The sequence below is a fragment of the Apteryx rowi genome, unplaced genomic scaffold, assembly GCF_003343035.1.
Source record: "Apteryx rowi isolate R43461 unplaced genomic scaffold, aptRow1 scaffold_36, whole genome shotgun sequence".
Taxonomy (NCBI): domain Eukaryota; kingdom Metazoa; phylum Chordata; class Aves; order Apterygiformes; family Apterygidae; genus Apteryx; species Apteryx rowi.
Window position 1 is genome coordinate 3,141,843 of NW_020450085.1, and position 24,705 is coordinate 3,166,547.

Below are 24,705 nucleotides of genomic sequence, written 5' to 3' on the forward strand. Positions count from 1 at the left end.
AATGGTCATCATGGTCCAAAAAAGAAGAAAAGAAAAATGCTCAATTCAGTTTTTCGGGAATTTTCTTGTAAATCTGTGTGTGCTTCCAGTTCTGCCACCAGATGCCTATCTAGCTAGCTAATTCTTTCACATGAAATCTTCCTGCTGACCCCTTCCATTTATCACTGGTCTTCAGCATCAGCGTGTATTTATTTCAGACAACACAGATATTAATTGGCACACGAGCATGATTCCTTCCTCCGGTCCTTAACCACTCACTTGAGATTTACAGCGTGTGAAGTCAGTCAGACTTGGCTTTGTTCTCTGGCTTGGTTATTTTGGTTTCAGAGGATAAAATTTACAGGAGGATATCCACAACTTACTTACTTACACATCAATTTTACTCCACATATTAAAATCTTAAGTAAGCGTTACATGGACTTTACACTAGTGATTTAACCACATATTTTTTTTATAAAGAGGCCCTTAATGTCTGTATATTCCTTTTTTTTTTCTTGCATTTCCTGTTCTTCGGAATGATTCATGAAACAGAAAATGTGATCTGTGCTGCCATTAAAAGTGCTATGTCATTTTATACAAGAGCAAGATGCTAAGGGCATCACAACATTTCTGAAATTTAGGTAATTGCATTATACTAGCTCGAGCTCAATTGTTTAACAACAGACTCTGGGTAATCATTTTTAAATGCATTTTGACCATGTTGTACCCTTTTGATGATACTGGAAACAGAATAGTAATAAATCCAATGTCTTCTTTGACTGGCTTGCCCTATTGTATGCTCTACCTTGCAAGGTTATGCATCACGAGAAGCTAAAAGCTAATCAAAACTCAATCATCTTGCATGTTAACTTCAGAATAAGTTTTAGGGAGATTTTATTTCATGTTATGCAAGAAACAAGGTGTGTGTGGGGGGAGGAGGGCACTTCACCATTATAAATGCAAGCAAGAGGACTTCGTCCCACTGCGTTGTGTCATGTCCCACCTAGTAGTTCATCATCACAAAAGTTAAGGGAGAAAGCAAATTCTGACAACTAGAAAGAACTGCTCCAGGAAGCTGCCCCTGAGGCAGCAAGGGCTAAAAAGGAGGGCTTGAGGCCAAAGCACTGGTGCTTGACCCAGCGCGGCAGCCAGCACGTGTGGGCTCACGGTGCGAAGGCCACCCGATCTCGCACCGCATCCCTATCGTTTACGGACTGGGTCCTCTTGGGGACGCCTGTCTCTGACCACGAGAGAGCACAAAGCTGTGATCTTCATGGTTATTACGAAAACATTCACATAAGCAGCAGCAGACAGTATATTTATTTTGCTGTTAGGACTCTGTTTTCTGAAACCAAAATACCTTGCAGTTTGGGGAAAAAAAAAAAAAAAAAAAAAAGTTAACTTCAGCTCTAGCTTTCTCCTCCTCTAATTGGTGTCACCAAAAGATCAGTACTGCTTAAAAATAAAGCAGGCTTGTGTCAATATTGATGATTTTTCCCCCTTCCTCCGTTTCCAGTGGCAACTGAAAATAATTTACAATTCATTATGGACATGGTATTTCTTCCAAATAAGTGCCATTGTCACATTAAAATTAGTTCCCTGACTTGAATATCTGCATTTATTGTGCATGTAATGAGAAGGGGAAGGTTTTCTTTCGTCAGAAAAAGTTCACCTGTCATCATAGATACAGGTTCTTTTAAATGATTTCAGTTTTAAAATACTTGACCTCCACTTGGGTCCAACATTAGACTTGTTATTTGGTGCTCATTTTGCATGCTTGGAAGATCAAACATATTTGTATGCAAATATTTCCAGCCTCCCTAAATTTAGTACATAATAGATGGCTCAAATTTCATTATCAGAGTTGTAAGGGGAAGGAAAAAAATAACATTGTAAGGAAAAATAGGGGGCTTGCAGACTGTAAACACAATTCTCTAAAAGCGTAGATGTCAACCTCATGATAGGGGCAAGAGTCTGCGGCAGCTGCAGATCACTGGGCCTCACTCTATGCTGCAATAAGATGAAGTAGGTTCAAAGCAAGCCTGACCTACATGCCTCCCTGAAGGGTTAGCACTCGCGCCACAGGAACGTTTCAAGAACAGATTTTGCTAGGAACAAAAAAATAAAAATCCTGACTTTCATCCAACATTTCCATGTTCATGATTTCATGCTGTCTGCATTTAAAAAAACAAAATAGAAAAGAGAAGCCTCAGGGGAAAACTTGATTGCTACCTCAGATATGTGGGCATACGACCACCTTTGCACATACATCAAGCTCCGAGTGTCATCATTTCAGTGCAATCTTTTTGTGCCTGCAGATGCCTGGGGGGAGAAGGACGGGTCTACTTTACCTAACTTGAGCCACCTAAAAGTCAGGCAGTTGGTAGGAGCGAAGCTTTCCAGCATCCCAACAGCAAGGGGCTGGCTAGCAGTCCCCCCAAAGGCTGCGCCAGGGCTGGGGAGGACCCAACCTGGTAGACCCTGGTGGATCCACCTGCTTCCACCCAAGCTCACCTAGCATGGAAGCAGCATCGGGCCAAAAGGCTTGCTCTAAAGGCACAGCTTAGCGCTTTGAAACCCATTTCCAAGGCAGTCATGCAGGGCACAGAGTCATGGCTTCATCACAGCCAACATGGGTTTATTTCCAGCACAGTACTGGCCAGGATCTCATTCAGGGGGGTGTGGGTCTTCCCCTGCTTCTGGGCAACCTAAAGGATCCCACGGCCTGGAAGCGATCTCTGATTTCCTGCCAGATCTGGTCCAAGGCCTTCAAAAAGAGCCTGCAAGGAAGGAGAAATTAGGATCACTAACTACTTCCAAAGGGAGAGGTGAAAACAAGCCACTGCTAGAAGGAAAACATAAAAGAAGCAGATGAATCAGCAGGGAAAAAGAAACCCACTATTATTCTTTTTCCAGGGCAGCCTCCAGTTTGATTAACATGAACAAGAATAGCAAAACACCAACAGATTAAGGAACATGTCTTCTCTTATAACCACCAAAGTATTTTTATCTCCAGGCCTCCCCCTCATACATACACACATATTTCCTCCCATGGAGTTTCAATGATCTTCGTAAGCCTGTGACATCTGCTTACCAACATTTGGTGTAAAAATATCAATATCTGCTTTACATAGCTGTTATGAGTGTTACATTTACCAGTCAGTAAAGATCAAGAGTCTCCTGGGAGCTTGCTGGATCAAACTGTCATGATTTCAGCACTGCTTTGCGTCAGACAGCAGAATTTAAAGTCAAAACACACATAGTTTAAGGAGGAAGACAATGAGAAAGTCTGAGTCATACCCTGCTGAGGGTGAAGAGAACAGATTAATAGACAGCAAACATGAATGAAACTGAATGGCTCATTTTAGTCACGCGGCTGCTTCTAAAACTTAAAATAGGATTTATTTTTAGTCATTGAGCATGAAAAGAGGATTTCTTTGCACCTTGCCAAGGAGAGTTGAGAAAAGAGTTTAATTACTGTGGGCCAGGCTCTCCTTTCTTTGACATTTGGAGAAGTGAGATCAGTGTGGCTCATGGTATCCAGAAAAGTTTTGCGGTTCACTAGCTGCTCTTAATGGTACTTTGGTACCTACAAGCCTTTGCCCAGCCCGTCCTCCCAGCAGCTTTTAGCACCAGTTGGACACAGAACACAAAACGTGCGCTCTAGCCCCAGCCAGCTTCCCTTTGCCAAAGGTCTGTCAAAAAATTATAATTGCTTATAATCAGACCAAATAATTTTAAGAAAATAAACCATGCCCCACCGCTGAGTCACTGGGGAAGAACGCAATGCAAACAAGACTCAGCAGTTGGACAGACTTCACAGATTTAACCAAAATCATTAGAGTTTACTCAACCTAAGCCTCTGAACTCTTCGCTGCAGCAGCGGTGATAACCTGCAACAGCAGCTACCAAAATCATTTGCCTCTGCTTTTTGGGTAGGTGCAACCTGGTCGTGTAAATCTGTCGTTTCCAGCGAGATTTAGACGTGACGCATTAGCATCCTTCCCTGTGTCGTCTGTTCAGAGTATACTGTTAGGGACCATCTCTGTGATGTTCTCCCACTTCTGAGGCTGCCTCCACCTGCTCTGCTGGGGCCTGGGCACATAAAAAGGGTCTCAAAGATGAGCAGCAGCAAACCCAGGTATGGATGTGCAAGTCCCTCCCTCCCTTTGGAGAAGGGAGGCTGGGTAAACCCTATGGAAATACACCTGCAGAGAGAGCACAGCCTCTCAGGATGAATTTCAGCAGACCCAAGGGAGGAACAACAGTGTCCTGCTGGCATCTGATGCTGCCCTGGCCAGGGCAAACTCAGCGGAGTTGTGCTGGCACCTGCGGGATGGTGCTGGGGAATGGCTTGCCTTCAGCACACACAAATGATCCCAAAGTTACCCACATAACCAGGTTCCTGCTGCAAGCTTTCAGGGGCCTCTTGGCAGCTTCTTCCAAGGTTGTTTCTTTTATTTATTTATTTTTTATTCAGTTAATCAATAGCTATTTGATGTCTTCAGTGAGTAAAGATGAACAACAACCGCCATAAAATTTCCAAGAAGACACACTAATGACGCTTTCATGTTCTCCAGCCCTCCAAAGGGTTGTCTGAACCCCTGAGCTGCTGGAAGCTGTTTGCACTCAAAAACCTGTTACTACAGCATGCAGATTGCTAAAGCAATCTGTGGCCTGTGGGAGGGGAATTCGGGGGGCCTGGATTTAGCAGAGGCCAAGAGGGATGCACACAAGGGGGTTGGCAATGCAAGTGGGGCTGGGGGAAGGAAGAAACTGTAAAAGAGAGAAGAATGTATTTATTTCTTTACTGTTTTATCTTTCATTCCCTATTTGCCATACTCCATACTGCTTTTTTTTTCCTCTTCCCATCTGTCATCCTCCTCCCCATTTTATACCCCCTCCCAGCTCCTGGGCCACAGGGAGCCTGGCCAACCCACATGGCTGCAGGAAGCCCCCAGAGTGCTGAGCAGAAGACCTGTATTGGTTAAAACTCCTATGCAGGAAGGCAATGAAGAAAATGCTGAGGGGGACTGACTCCCTTCCCCGGCACCATGGGAAAACCCCCGCAGGACCACCAGACCACCCTGCCGGGCTCTTCTGCTCTCGTCTCCACTGTCTCCGAGTGGATCCCGACAAGCCCAGCTGCAGTGCAAGTGGGCAGCAGTACAGCCCTGTGGCGTCCTGGGGAGCCCCCTCCTCTCTTCCCTTCCCGGGAAGCACCAAAGGGGAAAACCTGTCCCCAGACGGAAGGGTAAATGCAAGGAAGATGTGCTTGCTTTTTGTATCATCAACAGGGATGTAGAAGAGACAGGAGGAACAGGTCAGTCCTCTTAATGTGTAAACAAATGGTGTTTTTAATTCATAGCTTTGCAGATGGGGCAAGGCTAGCCTGGAAAACAAGGTATGGGAGCAGAAAGCAGGCAAGATTCAGCATATTTAAAATGGGAGATGAAGAAAAAGACCAACCTGGTTCATGGCCATGTTACAGGAGGGCCCAAGCTGGCACCGTGATGGCAGCACGACGCCCCGCAGGTTGTGTAGCTTCCAGAGGCATCCCAGGGCCTGGGGAACACATGAACTTCAGTTTATGGTCTGGGTGCCTTCTTAATGTGAATGCAATGTTTTCACAGTACGTGTCATCCAAAATTGACTTTCAGTGATGTTTTCACAACTGAACACAAAGGTTTTATGAGGGAGCAAACAAAGTTACCAGACAGTGATATACGTGTACATTTGTAGGACTTCTCATTTTAAATAAATGGAAAGAAGTGATTTTACAGCTGTGCATAAGGATTGTTTACATAATTTAGTCCTTTGCTAAATCACTTCAGCAATTCTGCTCTGCAGAAACTTCATGATTTTGGGGCTAAGCCATTTCTATCCCTTAATGACATTAAAGCCTCATTAATTTTCACATTAATCACTCACAAACCTGAAAATGTTCAGTGATTTTGGATCTGCCTCTCTGTAGAAAACCTCCCCTTTGTTATCTGCTGACCTGCTTGACAATATGACAGGACCTGTGGTAGCAAAGTTGCCACTTATTAATACTCTTTTCTTCCTCATTTTTTTGAGAATCCAACCATTTTCAAAGCATGAAATAGCATGCTTGCATTATTTAATAGGCAGAAAGTGTTCTTCCACCCCCAGATCATTGGAACAGGTCCTTTGGCAATACCACAAGACAGAACCTCTCCACTAAAGCTATGAGGGCAATAACTTTTTATGACAAAAATAGAGCATGGCCTATCACAATTTTTCTCTTACACTGTCTTTGCTAATGTCATTAGTTTTAACAGTGCCACTATAGCATTTTTTGTGATCATATGCTGGTTCTTCTTTGCTTAGTAAGTGTGTGCCTACATCAGTTCCAACCTTATTTCTATAGTTTTTTATATAGATCTGGGTCAAACCCAAATTTAGCATTTGGTCACAAATGTGACAAAAACAGAAGAAAAGAGAATCACTGCAAAACACAGTACAGAGCCAACATTATAAAATTTTTCCCCAAAGAAAACTTTTGCTAAGGAGAAGGTAAATGTTTTGATTTGGAACCATCAAAATAGCTCACATAGACAAGGCAGAAACATTTTGTATTATGACAATTTTAAGTATATTAGATATATTCTTAAATGTTGATACAAAATAAACCTGAGTGACGGCATCAAAGTGAGAGCACAAATTCAAATTGTCCGTAGTTATACCTATTAACATTTGCTGCATCAGTAGCCAGATTGTATTCTTATGGTTGAACCTTACTGACTTTGCTATTTTGAATTTCAGGATATACAGTGAGAGCTGGCTGGCTTCAATGGGAGCTTTGCTACCTTAGTAATTATGGGCTGAAGGCAAGTTCTGAACCTCAGTGCAAAAAGCAGACTTATAGGGTTAATAGTTTACCCCCCTCAACTTGGCAATAGCCTCCTCACGCCTCACTAGCCTCCTTGGCAAGCTACCACGCTTCCATCGATGCGTGACAGGATCGGTGCCGGTGGGGGGGACCTGGTACAACGCGTCCTGCGTTGAAACGATGCAGAGATGCTACTGGATGGGGGGGGGGGGGCAGCTTTCAAGTATAGGAAAACTTTGGGTTATACCTTGGAGGACCAAGAGGTTTGGCTTCCCCATTCATTAGATAATTTGAATCAGTCCAGCGCTTCCCACTTTTCTTAGAGGAACACAGAATCTATTACTTCATTTAAACTTAAAAACCCAAAGAAAATCTTTGGAGACTGTAATAGAACTGACAATGGTTGCACCCCTCAGCTATGCACCATTGTTATTTATCACCATAATGTTTTACTGCCATGTGAAGAAAATGGATGACTACTTAAAAAAAAAACCAATCAAACATTAAAATCAGGAAAATACAGCACTCATCCACAGCAGTTAAGCAGAAATATTTTTCTGTGACTCCTCCCCACCCCAGTTTAAGAACTCTGTCTAGAATCTGCTTTTTCTTGTCACTCAATCCTGAAAAGCTCATTTGGGCTAGGAAAAATGTGATAGGCAGGCTGCTCCCTTCTCTTATCAAAAGCCAAAATATAAGCAGCGTTACCATCTCCCCAAACAGGCTGCAAACTAAGTGACAACTAATAACACCTCTGCAAACTGGGAATAACACTTGTCTAGGACCTTCAAGTTGCTTTAGATAGCTCTCCTCTCAGTCTTGCATCCCTCTCAGCTATCAGAGTCTTGACTGGCAAGTAAAATCCGTATAATTAGGAGAGAAAGCTGTGATTTTCCCCTAAGCAAACATTTTCTGTCCGATACACAGCTCTGATCAGTGCTAGAGAACAGCAGAGCACCCTCCCCAGACTTGGCTTCTGCTTTGCTGGTCTTCCACACTCTGGGCCAATCCATGAAGTCACTCACAAGTTTGACTTGAAGGATACATACTCAAAGCCAAGATAAGCCAAAGTTAAAGTCAGACATATCAATCTGCCCATGTGCCTTCCCAAAAGGGATGAAAGCTGAAGGTGAGGGGATGTCCTGCATCCCCTGGCAGCAGCACAGCGCTCCATCACTCCTTTCTTCCCACTGCACATCCACCGCTCGGCCAGGAAAGGTCCCTCTGTCCCCAGTAAGGTGATCCCTGCTTAGGCATCTAAGTTTGTCAGGGACACAGAGATCTCCCAGGAGGGGCATGAGTCTGAAGCGTTTTTTCCCTGCAAGACCTTAAGAAGAGAAGGCAGCTGGGCAAAGGGACTGCCATACTCCCTTGACTTTGGCATCTGTTTGTCTCAACATATGTTACAGTTCAGGCCCCCCAAGAAGGGACAAATGCCCAGTGAGAAAGTAGCCCATTCACTAGCTTGTCTGAATACTAGTCCAAACAGCTTATGACTAGGCGTTCTGCTGAGCACTCCCAGCTTAAGCGCAAGATAGGACTGTGTGGTGTAAGATAATTTATTTTTGTCTCAGAATGAAAGAATTGCATTAAAAATTGGATACATGTAGAAGGGTAGATGAAGAGCATAGATTTTGTACTAGCAAAAACAAAATATACAGCCTTTTTTAATGAAATATTAAACATATGCTATTTTTCCAATTGAATGAAATGTACTCAAAACAAACCGTTTGTATCCAGGGATCCCTGCAGGCGACAGAAGGCTTGTCATGAAAATAGCTGCTTGAGCGCTGGTCTAATAATTCAGAGTCAATAGGATTCAAATCTGAAAGTAAACAGACATGTTATTGTATCTCACCCCGAATCTGCAACATCCTTACTCCGGTAATTTTCTCCCGGATACATTTAAAAAACAAGTATAAACTCCATAGACACTGTTTACCCCTGTTCTGCCAGCCAGAATCTGCTGACAGAGTTTTGGCTGGAGGAAACACACTTCTCCAGGAGGATGGGACTGGGATACTGGCTTCCATTCGCACGAGGTCAGGCTGAGACCAATACGAGCAGAGCCCCCAGGGTTCAGCGGCCACCCTCCGAAAGGGACAGGTATTCTCTCATCTCTGCCCTTTCCGCTCGGCATGATGCTGAATTCTACAGAAGTGGCCCAGTTTATTCAAAAGAAATAGTTTGTAATTCAAGGCAAAAGCAATTTATTACAGTTGTTTAAAAACAGGTGGCAGAGCACTGCAATGAATTACTGTCAGCCTTACCTAGAGTGTGGCTTGCGTATGCTTCTGCGTAGACGTGCAGCCAGCAGGGATTTGTTTGGCTGTCTGTGGTTTTCCACTAGTGAAACTCAAAGCTGAAGCAAAAGGCCAGATACTACATCTGGCACTGCAGATCTTGTCTGAAGAACTAAATGGATTACTTGTCCGTGCAGGGAGGTTTTTGCCATCTGTTGCAGATGCAATACTGATGAGGTTCTCAATTTTACATAACTGCTTCAGGATATCATTATATGAAAAAAAAAAATGCACAGGGCTGGAGTTGCTTGCTTTTAATCAGGGAGTCATGATCATGTATGTTTGTTGGAAGTGATATTTCCTCAGCCTCTCCCCGATGTGCTGTTGCATCTTATGGCTGCTGTACATCATACTCCAAACAGCATGATACTACCGCATGGTTTCTCCCTCAAACTAAGGCTGCAGAAGCCACCCCAGCTCACGGTTTCTATGAGCCTCCCTGGGTGGTGCTCACGTGGGTGCACAAAGGTCCTTTTCTCCTTCACCCACCTCTCTCCTGCCGGGACATGGTGGCAGCTGGCATGTACACGCTCAGTCCCGCACACAAGCTATTCTCCCCAAGCTCATGGGGAGAGATTTCCTTTCTCATTATTAGGCATTGTGAAAGGTGACAACTCCTAGTAGTTATTATTTATTTTTGTAGAATGGACACATTCTGTAGAGGACAGGAAGAAATGGGAAGGAAGAACTGTAACACGTGAGGAGACAAGGCAGAAACTGGGAAGAGACGGGGAGGTCCAGTTCCCCATGATGCAGCTGCAATACATGAGCCGCACGGCTGGGAAGATGTACGCTCCTCCAGAGGCCACAACCTGAGCCTCCGAATGGGAAAGAGCAGATGGTTCAGGACTGAGGCAGCTATACTGAGTCTTTCTTTTGGGTCCTGTGCCAAAGGGGTGGCACCAAAGGGTAACTAGGCTGATGAACAGGGATATTCAGTATACAAAATGGGGCTTACAGAATAACAGAAATCTTAGGAAAAGTAAGTTGAAATGAGAAGCATAACAGAGAAAATCCCAGCACAATTAAACTGTAGGGAAGCAGAAATACAGAACCTGCTCCTGAGAGGAAATCTGTACACAACTACCATTATGTTCGCCGATTTTTACCTACCCAGCACATAGCTGAATTACAGCTGTATACTTGCTTTAAAAAAAAAAAAAAAAAAGAGAGAGAGAGAATTAAAAGTACGTGCTTCAGCTGCATTAAGACCAAACACGTTTGGAATATGCATAAAATTAAAAACAAGAGCAGTCACTGTTTCCTGAATGAGGGCCCTTAATCATGATTTTTAATTACTATTGACAATTCTCCATTCTAAGTTGTTGCTGCTACTTTCATAGCTGCTCTGGCAGCCAGGGCTGAGGGACCGCGCACTGGCAGTCAGCAGCACAGAAACAGGGTTAATCAGGAGACTAAAAGGAACCGCAGAGGCTTTTCTGTGCCAGTGGCATCAGACAAAACAAACCAAAACAACCCCTCTTTTATAATCATTACAACCAGGTCCAATCAGTCCTCTTACCAAGAATGACACTTTAAGAGAAAAGATCCCAACAAACACACAATGATTTTCAGGCAAACAAATTGTAAAACAAGCCTGCAAATTTGATTGCCACATAGATCACCGAAAACAACAACTATAAGGGTGCCTGCAATCCAGTGATAAATGTGGTATCGTCCCATGGCTACACTGCTTAATAGCTGAAGACTACTGTGACCCACAGAGCAACTGTTGAATTCATGCTTTGCATTGTGCTGATGCAAGTCTTCAATTTATAAAGCAATACTGATTTTAATAATGCTGACCTAGTCTTGCCAGACACATCAGTCACATTAGCCTAAAAAAGATGGATCATCAAATAATACAGTATATGCACACACCTACAAAAAAAATACACACACCACAAAGGGGTTGTTTTATCAAGCTTTTTAGATAGAAATGGAAAGCAAATCAGTTATGTAATTTTCTAAATCCCTGAATCCTTGAAGCTAAAGACAAAAATGTCCTAGATGACCATGTGCCTCAATGAGGTCTCAAAGAATTTTAAGTGTTACAAATGATTCCTCCCCAAAACTTCTTTCCAAGTGCCTTACAACTGTAGGGCTGCCTTGCAAAATAGTTGCCATTCCTAAACACTCCTTTCCGCCCTACTTAGAGGTTACCAACTGCCCTTAAAAATCTGGCGTAACTGTGACAAAAATAAATCCCACTCTAAAATAGCTTCCTAGAAAGAAACAGAGTCCTTGCTTTGCTTGGTAATATCCACTTGTAGAGATGGAGCTGGTAGACACAAACGCAATCAGGAACAAGTGCAGTACCTGCATGCAGTGGAGGTAAATTAACACATCACGAACCACCTTACTGCTGACATTTCCTAACATCTGTTTTCTCTACAATCTTACCTCTCCTTTATTATCATGTTTTTCTTGTATTCTCTACTGTCTCTAACAGAATGAATCCCTGATTGGGACCAGGAGAATCTACTGGGAGTTACTTATACTCCAGTATTGCTGTTTGCACAAGAATTAAGCCACTATAATAGTCTGAGGGATCTTTTAGTCTCATTTTCTTCCAATCTGACTTAGTTCAGACTGCTGAAGAGAACCAGTATGCCTCAACAGGAATCTGTCCCATTGTGTCTTTCATCCTGATGCATGGCATTTAACAGCATCCTAATACAACTTGGCACAGAACTGCTTACTGAACTACTAGCACAAAAGAAAGGAGAGCAGCTTCCGTTGTACTTTTCTTACCATCCTTTCATGACCTTCTTGGAGATTTTCTTGGGAGCAGTGCTGGGCAGAAGTCAAAGTCTAGGTGGCCTAGGTGCCATCTAGCATTAATAGTGGCACCATCCTCTGAAAATTATGAAAACAAGAGTTCATTTTGGATAACTACCTTCATGTAGAAGACATATTTCAAGTACAGGAACACGGCCATGACCCACTGTTTGCTGTTCTCCAATACAATCTTAAATATTTTAAGGAGCTTTCCCCATGATTCAAGAAAGGGAGAAATAGATAAATAAGGAAAAAGGAAGAATTTTTGTCAGAATCAAAGATGTTGCAGTTGATGCAATCAGTTAATAACCACGGCCTCATATAACAGTCATGCACTATTGCTTTTGTAAAACCTAGATTAAAGGTGCACAAAACAAGTGGAGACAGACAGCTAAAATGCAAGTCTGAAGAATGAAACGGAAGTTTCCAAAATTTAAGTGCTCTCTTTTGTAATGACATATTGGCAGCAGAGCATTTAGTCAGACAACCAGAGAGTTCTCATCTAATATAGGTATATTAGCATGCTGTGCCTGACTACATTTCAGTTTGAAGCTAAGCAAGGCATTCTCTCCAGCAAGTCAGACTGATGCATTCTCCAAAGGATCATGCCTTGCAGAAAAATAATCATGAAATATTAATCATTTCCCATTTAGAGCTACAACTGTCACAAATGATGTAGCCCTCTCATGTACAACCTCTTGCTGCAAAAGTGCGTAAAGAGGACAACAAATTTTGATTACTTCCCAGCTACAGATAAAGCACTGAATTTTAGACAATTCAGTCACTAATGCCAGCTACTTTTTTCATAACCGGGACAGCAACCTTAGTTCAGTTTGATACAAGAGTTATGGCTCAAGATGCTTTTGAATTTGATCAGCGAAAATATATTAAGTAATTCATTAACCACTAAACATACAATGTCTAAGTTCAACCCTGGTTCAATGTACCAATGAATCCTGTACTGACAATTAAGCAAATGCTGCCAAAAGTATTCACAAAGTTTTGTTTGAAGACAAACAGTTGAAGACAAACAGCCCTATGGACTAGGCAACACTCCAGTTTCGTGTTGGCAATAAACAAACATTGATGAGAATGCATTACAGAATGGGAAAGCATGGCAAATATATTTTCATGAGGGATTATGCTGCAAGCACGCATACGGTCCTCTGAAAGATCATCTTGAAAGCTGCATGTGAGTTTGGAAGCTATTCATTCAGGGATCAGACTCAATGCCCTGTGACTTGCAAGGCCTGTCAGTCAGCTGAAATAGCAGATAATGAGAAATAATTCCTCTGAATAGCTGATAGGCAATCCGGAGCATGAAAAGTATTTGCATAAAACAGTCATTGTAATTTCACACACGCAGATCTCTGGCAGTCAAAACCTCAAGGTAGATCATTCAGGGACTGAGGGAAAGAAACTAAATCAGTTGTTTGCTACAAATAACTCATCTGGTTGTATCTGATGTGGCACTGTCTCGTTATCAGATATTGTCACTGCTCCAGGATCCCAGGACACAAACCTCCTGTATGACTTCCCAAGATACATACTCCACTATTACACTCTGCCATAAATGAGCCAGGAAAATCAAAATGCTGACATGGGACGGAAGGAAAAAGCACTCCAAAACCAGAAGCAATGCTTATCAGACTGAGCTAGCCTGGTCCAAGTCACAAGAAGTACACTGAATGTTAGTGACTGAGACACTTTTGGTTTCGATGACCATCACTGCCTACTTTCAAATTTACTTTCAGTCGTATATTTCTTGGGCCTCCTCCAATCTTTCTTCAATGGCAATCTTTCTTTTCTATCTTTTATCAGCAGGTAGAGTCCCCTTCCCACTGCTTGGCATTTATTATATTTGTACTTTCCTGGAATTATGTGATGCCATAGTATTTTCTCCCTCTTTGATACTCTGGAAACTAGTTTTTAGACAGAATCAAAACATTCAGCTATTACCTCTACCAGCAAGCACCAGGAACCTCTTGGAGCCAGATGGTGAAACTTTTTTAATGGAGCTAGTTTCAGTATTGTAAAAAGTTATATAATTCTCAGTTTGAGTAATGTTTGCAAACCACTACCTTCAGCCATTGCATTGCAATACCATCCATGTTTATTTGGCTGGAAAACCTTGAAATACTTACAAGAACAAATAGCAGTTGCTCTCTAATGTTTTAAGGCAAAGCACACAGAGTTGTCCTCCATCTACACTCATCCATCTCCTGGCCAAGAGAATTGGATGGGATGCAAACTTTCAAGAAATTAAGCAGCATATTGTAACCTTTCAGCCTGTGCGTAGCACCTGTGAGTGCAAGGTTCAACAAACACTCTTAAATGCCCAAGACCATTCTTCCACAGCTACCTCCATCCCAGTTGAAAGAAACATTGCTAGGAGTTGCCTGTGCTTGGTCTCTGCTAACATTTGCCAGCCTACAAGAGGAAGAAACTAGACAGAAATCAGGTTCTCCTTTATGACAGAAAATACAGCAATACCTACCAACCAAGCCCAATGTTTAGTCAACCCAATAATTTGCTGCACCTAAAATATTTTGCTCAGGCACAGGACCCATTCCTAGGAACAAAGCAGCATGCTTTCAGCACAAAATAGATGCTTAACATGGAAGTCCAGATAACAAGACTGAGAACAAGCCTAGCAATGGGGCTAGCTGGCCAACCTTGAACATATAATCTGCCTAATCTGCCATGGATTTGCTGCAGCAACTTCAGCAGGTCACTAAGTCTCTCTGCGCCTGGTGTCTTCCTCTGCAAAACAGCAGCTAGTTTCCCTGCCCATCAGAGTGTCCAACAGTCAAGACTGGGAGGCCTCTTAAGGATGAAAGAGTGTCATAATTTTCATTAGGTTTTCAGGGGAATGGAAAGGGACACAACTCGCAGTACAGAAAACTGCTCAAAATAAACCACAAAAAAAAAGAGAAATATGGCAGAATAGCCTCCTGGACTGTGCCTGAAGATGGTTAAGTTTTCTATGGTTTCGTACACAAGTTATCTGGGAAAATTGCTATGTTCTATAGCATTATGACATTAAGATTCATTGTAGCTCTCAAGCATGATGAATTTAAAATATGGCAGCTTACATTCTAATTAAAGAGCTTCTGATAATTTCACATGACAGATTTTACATTTTAAAGCTATGCCATTTAACTAAAATGGTGCGAACAAAACGGCCAGGTTCAGCCTTTCAGAACAGTGAATCTTTTTATACTGATGTGCCATATAGTTAAAGGCATCAACACTGTAACAAATATTAAGAAATCTGTCACTATCTGTCATCTGGTTTGAAAAAGCAAACTCCCCAGGGCTCACTGTTGACAGCACTGAAAGAAACAGCTTCACCTGGAATCACACATTAATTCATCTTGGTGAACGCTTCAGTGTGTAGCCCTTCCACTGCAGATTTGGTCAGCAGGCCACTTTTTGCACTAATTAAAGGACTTTAAAATGCCACTCCTTATTGCCCATCTCACATTTTGTGTTTGCATTTGTGTTCAGCACAGCTAGAGAAAGCTAAATATTAACCAAAAACAAGTTAAAAAAGTAAATGAAGAAATTCTGAATCAGTTTCCTTTAATTTCCCCTTGACACCAGCTCTGGTAACCAGAATTTCATGTGCCATTCTTTATTCACAATTTGGATGTCTGAAGCACTCCTAGATCTAATGAATAGCTGCACTTCCAGATTTTTTCCCCTAAATTATTCATGGAAATTAGAGAATTGTAATTCCTGTGGGCAGGTACAGTTGTGCATTTGCTGAGAAACAGACTCAGTGTTGTGCTGACACAACCCCACGGATGCTAGAGCCGAGCTGGCTCACACCCACCCAACTCAGACAGTGCAGACAGGAGGAGTGCGGGTAGGTGCCGGAGTACTCATAGGTGCTTATATTGCCATCACCCAGCACCAAGGTACCCGAGTGCTTTTTCCCCTCTGCAGCACCCTTCCCTGTTGCGGTGGGGAAGGGAGGGAGGGAGGGAGGGGAGGCAATGGTACTTTACAAATAGCAGTGGCTTCACACAGCGTCTGAGCCTAAAATACCTCCGGAGGTCATGTGGGATGGCCACAGGGGACCAAGAGCTGGTCCCTAGTCTCCCATAGCCCAGGGAAGCATTAGCCATTAGATCACCCTTCACCTTGAAATCCACTAAGAATACACCTTTGGTTGTTGTGCTTTAGTGTTAAAGTAAGGTGCAACGTTTCTGAAGAAGGCTCTCCTGCAGAGACAAAACTATGCAGCTCTTCTAAATCATGAGGCCTTCAGTTACTTAAAAAATTTGAATCAAAGAGGTAGCAAAAAATGCCAAGCATTCCCCCAGTGGCAACCAGATTCATCCAGACATACTGCTTTGCTATTCTCCTGCAGAACACAAAAATCCTGGCTTAAGTTTGTTTCTCCTAAAAGTGTACCATTAAATTCTAGGGTATCATGCTCTTCTGAAAATCCCCTCTAAAAATGTAGGTAAGAGAACACAGAAATTTAGACTCCAGCCAAGGAAGAGCACCTGGTTTTAATACTTGCTACCACTTATTGAGCACATCAGTGTAGAGGGACCCCAGTGAGCTGATTCCTAACTTCGATGAGTAGGCAAAGAGAAAGGAGAGAGGCAGACGTTGTTCTCTTTCTCACTACAGCTCTGCAGAGATCTTGGGGCATTGGTGCTTCAGTCCTTTCCTTCCTGATCCCCAGGACTGGTATTTTACTTCTTGTTCCTCCTTTGGAGCACACAGTAGACTGTTGGGGTTTTTTGTACATGGGCACTCAGTTTACATTTTCCCAGGCTGTTCTCTGCCCAGAAATAAAAATGCATGCACAAACACAGTATTATTCGCTCAAAAACAAACCACCACAACTTGCATGATTTACTCATGCAAGAAGTGGTGCAAAGCTGGGCTACTAATATGTGGTGTCCTCAGTGAGTGGCACACTAGCTAGCACTAAAGCAAGATAAATGGCTTTTTCTTCTTGACAGGCTCCAAGAGAATTCTTATTTCAGATGAGTTGAATTCATCCATTCTAGTGAAATGCCAAAACGTTCCAGTTCACAGGCTACATTTCCTTACTAACAAGGGCCAAAAGAAAACAGTTCAGACATCAGTGGCACAAGTTTCTTTTTGCTGTTGGTGAGTTTAGGAAACATATTCAAAACAGCAGTAAATTATCTATCTAACAATTCAGAACTATCTGCATTAGTCTGTGCCTTGGTTACAATATTAATCTCCCACGAGATCTTTCAGTGGCATGGAGATTCATAAGAAAAGCAATAGCACAAAACATCACATGGCCTGCTGTCAGATTCTTTATCGCACTAGTTGCTCTCCAATACTTCCAGAGTTGAAAGACTTAAATGAATCACAAGAAAACAGTTGTGAAACAAGATTTGTAGCCAATTTCTGCATTTGCTTGATAGGACCATGCATAGTAATACTAAGAAGGACAGATTAAGAACCACAGAGATTGCATTCAGATATGTAATAGGCAAGGCTGTATTCACAACAATTTGTAAACTGGATTGATTCTGAAGACTTTATTAAGACTTTATTCTGAAGTCTTTATTAAGGTCACAAAGTTAATGCACCAGCAAGTAAGAGGAGAACATGGCCTTAACACTATCCAATAAAAACTATTTCTAGCTAAGATGTTTTTCTCTATTAATGGCAGCAAACTCACACAGATACTTTGGATTATGATGTACAAAAATTAATACGTATGCAGCAGGTCTTCTCTGCAGTCAGTGCCCCTAACACACTACAGAGCTACTAGAATTGGGGGCCAATAGTTACAGAAATCAATTGCTGCTGCTGGAAAACTGCTAGGAGAAGAGGTGAAGCTCAGGAGCCTCTCTTGCTTCAGGGGAATTCTCAAATTTATTACTAGCTAATTTCATGAAGAGAGGCCATTGCAATTTCAAATTCTTTATCTATGCCTTAACCTCTGTTCCTGTGTGGGTGTTTTTTTCCACAGCTGCAATTGAAAAACATGTTGTTCTTTCATTGCTATTGAGCACTACTACTGAACAACAGAAATCCATGGTTGGGGAAACAATGCTGCACAAGACATGGCTAAAATCAGAGGTTCGGGTTCAGCTCACCCAGCACTCACTGTAGGCTGTAGTCCAAGCTGGTCTTTCTAGACTGCTTTTAAAAGAAGCCAGCGCCAGGACAGTTCAGCCCACCCAAAGATACATTTAGAAGAGGTATAAAGAATCACCCATGAGAATTGCTCCTCCCACTCTGACTGCAGATGTCTAGACAGCACATCCAACTTTTAAGACAGCTCAAGCTGGGCAAGACGAATACTACCCAAAGTGACCACATTTGAAAAATATATTATAGCAGTTGAGTTTAAATAATACATATTAGTAACATCAGGTAGAAAATGTCTGCACTGTAGTATGTGTAAAAGTGCAGCATCGGGTAAAACCAAACATAGTCACACACCCATGCATTCCTGCTTATCAACTCTTGCTGAATTCCAGGCACCTTTCAGAGAAGAAATTTGAAACTTTGCAGCCCATCAGCCCCAGAGATTAGTTCAATTTTTAATTAAAAGGATAGTTTTCAGACTGAAGTGGCCTTTAGAATTTCCCTATTGTACTGTAGAGAAATGAGATGTGAGGAACTTCCTTAACTACTGTTGCTACCAAACAGTGCTTTAAGGCATATTGTACAAGAACAATTTTAATACACAGCATCTGTCTTTAAACCAAGCAGAAGTTTTAGAAATACTTGAGTTCATACAAAGATATATTGGCAGTAATGTTTAACACCATCACGTCCAAATTTTTTTTAACCACTTTTTACTGCAGCTTTACTGTAATTATACGATCCCTCCTTTGCAATAATTGCATGTCATACTATGGAAGAATGAATTTCCGTTAATTGATCTACTTCAGTAGCTAATGCTAAGATTAAGACCATCCTTCATTTGACATTCATGATGAACAAATCAATACATCTAATAGCTGAAGTTATTAAAACAGTTTCTTCGTATTCAACTATTATCCACAAAGACGCCTCAAGAGAGCTTCTGTATAAAGCTTGTGCAGCCCTGGGAAAGGGTTAACCAGCTCCCACTAGTTGCTAAGCAACAGGGCTCTGCTCTTAGGGCATGTTTTGCCAGTGAGAGCACCTTGCAATGATGCAACCTTTCTGCATCTTACCCAGAGACTTTGCTGAAAACTTGTCTGAAACAATAATAAACTCCTAGGCTGCTCACAGAGTTACATTTAGCTCCTAGAAGCCATTATTTTTCAAATTGCTTTTGCACATTTAATTGTCTGTTCCAAAGCATACATTGTACCATCGTCTTTTAATATGATTTAAATGACGATAAAGAAGACTAACTAAAACATTAGCTAGACAACTAAAGCCAAATCAAGAAACCCCAATATTCAGTGATGTTCAATGTCCCACTACTGAGTCACTTTAGTTAGGTGCCCCAAATACAGACAACAACAGCAGAGTCAGAACAGTGCAGAATATTGGAAGGCAGGTTCGAACTGCATGGCTGCTCCYTTCTCTGCCTGGGATGGGGAAGTGGAGCCCGAAAGAGGGTACAGACAGCTCCAAGCAACTGCATCGGAGAGACGACCTGCACCAGACTAAGACTGCATCGACTACCTGGGGTTAGCTGAGGGCCAGGAAACTCATAAATCAATCTCTCTTTGTTATTTGTGCTTACCAGACCATACGTATTTCATAAACATGTGAATCGGGAAAGTAGAATCCATCCCATCACAAGCAAATCCAAACAACAGGGATTTGAATATTCATGAACTTTGGGGAAATTAATTTCCAACCAGCTCCTCTGCAAGTTAAGTTTCAGGGACTTGACTCCGCAGAGACTTTGGAACCATTTAAATTTACACACTAACACCAAGGTAGTTTCTGAAAGAGCACATGTAAATCAAGCATATACGTAAACCTTTGCTCAGCTTCAGTTATTTAGTCTCAGGCAATCTCTATGAAACAATAAAAACAAAAACAAAATCTTTGTGTTGCCAGCCTTATTCTAGCAAAAACTACTAATCGGATTTTAYGGAGCCAGGTTTTGCTTTGTTTTCCCCTAATTTCTTAGCTGTCTCACATAATGGGCCTATTTATGGTATTAAATATTCTGGTCTGTGTGTGCATCACAAGGGGGATATATCAACTCACTAGGGCAAGAGATCTCAGCCCAAGCTCCTGTTTGCTGTTTCTATTAGCCACAGCTGTACAGTAGCTTAAACACAAGCACCAAAAGTAAAGGACTATGAAGCCAGCAGTGCTATTACAGGGCCTTTTCTCTACTAAGTAGTATAGTCTAGGGAAAGGTAATCTTTCTGCTTTCTGCCATGACACCAAACACTACAGTGTAGGACTAGATTGTAAATTGCCCAAGATTTAGTCCAAGAACAGTGGGTCAAATTGCCCCCACTTGGAGTACTGACTGAATTTGCTGTGCAAAATTGTGGGACTAGTGGGCTCTAGAATCAGTCTTTTATTGTACATCCTCTCAGTTTCCTATCTTTCCTCATTTTTTTTTTTATCTGGTCACCTGGCTGGGTGAATTCACCACACTAACCTGGATCAGTGATATTTRGTCATTTTGGGTGTTTGATAGAAACTGCTTAGGACTAGCAGTTGGCTTGATGAAAGCTGCCAAGTATACTGAGCATCCCTGGATCAACAACCCTCATGACTAGCATCACTTTTACTTGGTAGCAGAGAGAACATCTACATAAAATAGGCCACGGTATAATAAGTTTGTCTTCCTCTCAAGCCATCTGCGGAATGATCAGCATTAGTGTTTCCAGCCATGCTCTACAGAGGGGCTGCCAGGCTTCAGTTCCAGGGCAGGTGAGCTTGATTTATGGAAGGGATGGGGAAGACCTGGGGGATCAAGTCAACGTGAGCACTACAAAACCAGACAGAGAAGACAAACTTGTGGGGAGCTGGCAGCATTTGGGGAAGTCTGCTTCCCAGCAGTAAAAAAGAAGAAGAAGAAAAAAAAAAGATATAGTCAGAAAGAAATGTGGGCAGAGGATACCTGACATGCTTTCAAACAAGCAGGATGGAAGAGCTCTAGGTGGCTTTCTCTTTCTTCACAGATGGACAGATGCGTGAACACAAAGACATGCAAACTACAGCTAGGAGCAGCCTCGAAATCTAGGTCAAGATCCTTGCTTGATTCTACACTTGAACTTGATACCTGATTTACAAGGTTGTTGGTATTTGAAATCCAATTTTGAGTTCTGGTCTGCTCTGGAAAGAAGCTCAAGTTACGAAACAGAATTTCAAATCTAGCTCATATTYAAACCCCTCTGGAGTCCCTGAGTTTGTGGTTCAGTCCTTTTCTAGCTATGACCTACAGGCCAAAGAAAATATGCACATTTTAAAGCCAGGCTTTCAAACAGTTACCAAATCTCTTACCTATTTCAACACAGTCAGTGTTTGGGGACAGGGAGGAGAACAACAACAAACACCCATCTCTTCAAACGCCTCCTCCCACATCTCAGGTTAGATAAAATATGCAGTACCCAGGAGTCCATTCAGACTTTCTCACACAGTTTTTAGGAACAAATATGGACAATGACTCAGTGACTGACTACAGGAAATGAGTCATGAAACAGCATCTCTCATTACTGAGTTTGAGTGTCCTACTCTGAGCCAGTTCCTCTGAACACTGAAGTGATTGGATTACATTTCTGCTGTGTTTTCTGAAAAGAGCTAATGAAATAACCTGGAGCTGAGAGCTCCAAATTCCAGTCTTGGAAAGGCAGGGTCCATTGTGATGCCCAGGGCTATTGTTTCTCTCCTTCACACATACGGGTAAATTCTCTGCATCAGTGATATTTCCAACTGTGCCACCTGCTTTCTTAAAACTACAAAAAATGGAGCGGGAATGGGCCTCTGAAGGTTGAATGGACCTCCTCCCTTCTGTACAAATATCATTTCAAATAATTAATTATTATAACTTAAAATATTTCTTTGGGATCAGGAAAAGCATGCAGACATCCTGAAGAACAAGAAATCTCAAATAATCTTCTCCTGCATGAGGTATTATTTACTTATTTTTTTCCTCTCCAATAACATTTTAACAGAGTGAGACAAGAATTTGGGGTACAATCATTTCTTATCAAAGCCATTAAGCACATCATAAGCCAAGACTGTATATTCTGAAAAAGATCAAGTAAAACTGACAACAGCATGCAATTACTCAGGAATAGTAAGCTAACCTTTCTGTGTTCAATTAATCCGCCTGCCTTCTTTCTAGCCTCATTACATGTGCTTTCACAGTCAATCTCTTATTTTAGTATCAAGACTAGGTCTGTTTTACCTCATAATTCCACAGAACCCAACCAAACCTATCTCTGTTGGGGAAGATGTCTCAGAATATATCGAGCTCTTCTTGTGCAGTTGCTTCCAGTCATCTTCCACTGAAAACCTTCCCCAAGAGGGAATGGGATAAGCTGTCATCTCCCAGATTAACCTACTTTAAAAGACGACTATTAAAGATAAAGAAAACTAATAAAGTACTGAATGAATTTTATGAAAAAAAATCAGTCTTTTTCCAGTAGCTCTAAATTCTTCTATCCCTGTAAACTGCTACTATACTCATAAATCCACATATAGCTGCATTTGACATTTATGTATAGCCAGATTCTATTTAGTCAAGGAAATGCTACTAAATGGAAGGAAGCCATCCATTCTAACAGCAATGCTCACCTTGTTTTCATACAGGCTTGAATCTCAAAGACAGACACGTCTTTGTCTCTCTTAAGAGAGAAAGTTTCACACTCGCAAAATTCAGAACAGCTCCACGGGTATACTCAGATTTCTTGTCTTTCTTAAGCAGGGAGACTGTGCTTGTAACACACAAAGACCAGGCAGACAGAGCAGAGGGTGCTCAAAAAGACTAACTTCAGCCTTGTTAAACTAAGTTCTCAAGTCGCACATTCATTAGCGAGAGGTTCCCAAAAGAGGCTTTGGAGCAGGGCTCCGAGCCACTYGGCGGTCACCTGGCAAAATCTCTCCTCCCTCCCACTGCCTGCCAACATCACCGCCTACCTCTGACTCCCCCACTCTCCACCAGCGCTGTGGTGTCAGACAATGTCATTTGTCAATCCCAACTCGTGCTCTGCCACAGAGTATATTTCCATCTTTATGAGCACAGAGATATGACCTGAGCTGTTACAGATTCTAAGGATGACTCCTAGCCATTTTTTTGAGCAGCAAATATTAGTTAATAACAGCACCAAAATCAGAACTAATCTTTTGCATTTGGTACTCTACCTGCTGCAATAGGTTATAGCTGATGCATTAGAGCTGTCTGATGTATTGGTTTACAAGGGACGTAGCTCTTTGTAAATCATGTGGTATTACTGCAAGGATGGAAGCTGGAAGAGAAATCTATTCCTAACTTTAAAAGAAAACAAATCTATTCTCAGGTATGGCAGAACATCTTTTTTAAGTTTTAAACGTATCTAGTTTAACTTTAGAAGCTACTCTTATTCCTATAAAAGAAACAAAGAATGGAAATGTCATGATTCAATCTTTGAGTACTCTGCCAATAATTAATAATGACGAATCTAACATAATAGACTGGGGCATTACAAGAACTCCCGAGGGGTTTGCCGTGTGAGCAAGAAATTGACTGCTGCCTTAGAGAGCCAGCAGATTTGAGGAGTCTAGACAAGCTCTCCTGAGCAAAAACCAAGAGGGCAAAAACAAGGAAAGAAATCTGATTATTTGACCAGAAACCAGTTGTGCTTTCTCATACTACATACTTTCATTGCTAAGGAGAACCAAGGCAGGCAAGCAGGCAGGTTTGCAATCTGATGACAGAGCATGAGCTCTACTTCCTTCTGAAAGGAATAAATATCCACCCTCAGCTTTAATGTCAGGACTGCAGGCACACAATTGCCATGCTTCATCCTCCCCTTTCTGCATTACATGGAGACTTAAAGCTGCAATAAGTCTCTCACATTTGCTTAAGCAGCAGGTTGTCAGGAGCTACTGGGACTGATACTTCATCAGGATGGAACTCATTCCCTGGGCACTAGTCTGAGATCACAATTTATGCCAAAACTCACTGGACAGTTTTTGGTTACTGTTGACCTAGACTGGTGAAAGGATCCACAGCTCATGATTTAATTGCAGATGGTTTTGGAGCCTCATGTTAATCTTTCTCCAATTATTGTTTTTAAAGACAAATTTAAAACAAACTTTTTTTGCAGGGTACAGAGAGCAAGAGATTCAATGGCTGGATGAATCAGTTATTTTAAAAATAAACTATAGTGGCTTTGCAATTGGAGAATAAATTGTGGCTGGAAAACAGAAAAAAATTTCAAACTTGTGTTAAGTCTGCCCCTCCCCCTCCCCTCCCCCCACCCAGAATGCCTCCAGCCTTAGCAAGGTCAGAGCAAAGGCCCTCAGCTGTCTTTACACTGATCTCCCTCTCCTCAAGGCCTGTCCCAGACTCCCAGGTGCTCAGGATTATGGGCAGACTTAGGCTTTGGCATTCCAGAATATTTCTGGCTGCTGACTGCTGCTCAGTTTTGTAACAGGCCTCACATGGCCAATTTCTCTAGGCAGCTTTTAATAACCTCTTCAGACTTTATTGCTGTCTTGTATTCATATCTTTTCAGAGACCGTTTTTATTTTTTATTATGATATTTGGCTATACAATGCCTTTGATTTCTCAGGGAGCAATGACTCTTCAGCAGGACCCTTTCTAATAAGCAACTCAAAAAAGCATCTTTTGTACAATCAACTGTCTCACGACATTTGACG